The following is a 963-nucleotide window of genomic DNA, read 5'->3' as shown; positions in this document are numbered from 1 at the left end:
TTGGTATGGTCTCCAATTTAATTTGAAAAGTGCTTACCCTTATTCTTATATATGGTTTAATTTTAAGGTTTTTTGTCTCTTCTTAGTGCAAAACTACTTAGCAGTGACCTCTATCTGTATTCCTTAGGAATTAGCAGCTTCTTAGTGTGGATCCTGCAGAACTTCTTACCATTTGTAGTAGGTTGAATCATGTCCCCTAGAAGGTAAGTCTAAGTCCTAACTTGATACACCTGGGAAGGTGACCATATTTGGAAATAGTCTTTACAGATGTGATTAGGGGATCTCAGGATATAATTACCCTGGATTTTGGGTGGGCTCCAAACCCAGTGACTAGTGTCGTTACAATAAGAGAGGAGGAGATATGAAACACAGACATAGCAGCATGAGGACAGAGGCAATGAGTTACGCAAGGACTGCTAGCCACCACCAGAAGCTGCAAGAGAGGCATGGAATGGGTTCTTCACGGGCTCCAGAAAGGACCAAGCCTGCTTGATTTCAGACTTCTGGCCTCCAGAACTGTGAGGAAATAAATTTCTGTTGTTTTCATTCACCCAGCCTGTGGTAATTTGTTAGAGTAACCCTAGGAAACTAAGACATCTATTGTTTATCATCTATCAACTATATTTTTATTTTATATAAGAAAGTTCTTAAAAACCAATTTATAACCTCACAATTTCTGCTCTAATTTTATATTCTTTAATATCAAGGTGACTTCTAAAATTTTATAGAAATAAATTGCTTCCCTGTAATCCCAGCACTTGGGGAGGCCGAAACGGGTGGATCAGTTGAGGTCAGGAGTTCAAGACCAGCCTAGCCAACATGGTAAACCCTGTCTCTACTAAAAATACAAAAAGTTAGCCAGGGATGGTGGTGGGTGCCTGTAATCTCAGCTACTTGGGAGGCTGAGGCAGGAGAATCGCTTGAACGTGGGAAGCAGAGGTTGCAGTGAGCCGAGATCTCACC

At 41.1% G+C, this 963-nt stretch overlaps 1 protein-coding gene across 3 annotated transcripts in view; it reads right to left on the bottom strand.

Annotated features, from left to right (window-relative positions):
* Positions 1 to 963, bottom strand: part of TM7SF3 (transmembrane 7 superfamily member 3) — a 57,533-nt gene that overhangs the window by 9,971 nt on the left and 46,599 nt on the right. The gene's annotated exons all lie outside the window — the stretch shown is intronic.

Source organism: Pan troglodytes, chromosome 10 (genome assembly GCF_028858775.2).
Source record: "Pan troglodytes isolate AG18354 chromosome 10, NHGRI_mPanTro3-v2.0_pri, whole genome shotgun sequence".
NCBI lineage: Eukaryota > Metazoa > Chordata > Mammalia > Primates > Hominidae > Pan > Pan troglodytes.
This window is presented reverse-complemented; position numbering and strand designations above follow the sequence as displayed.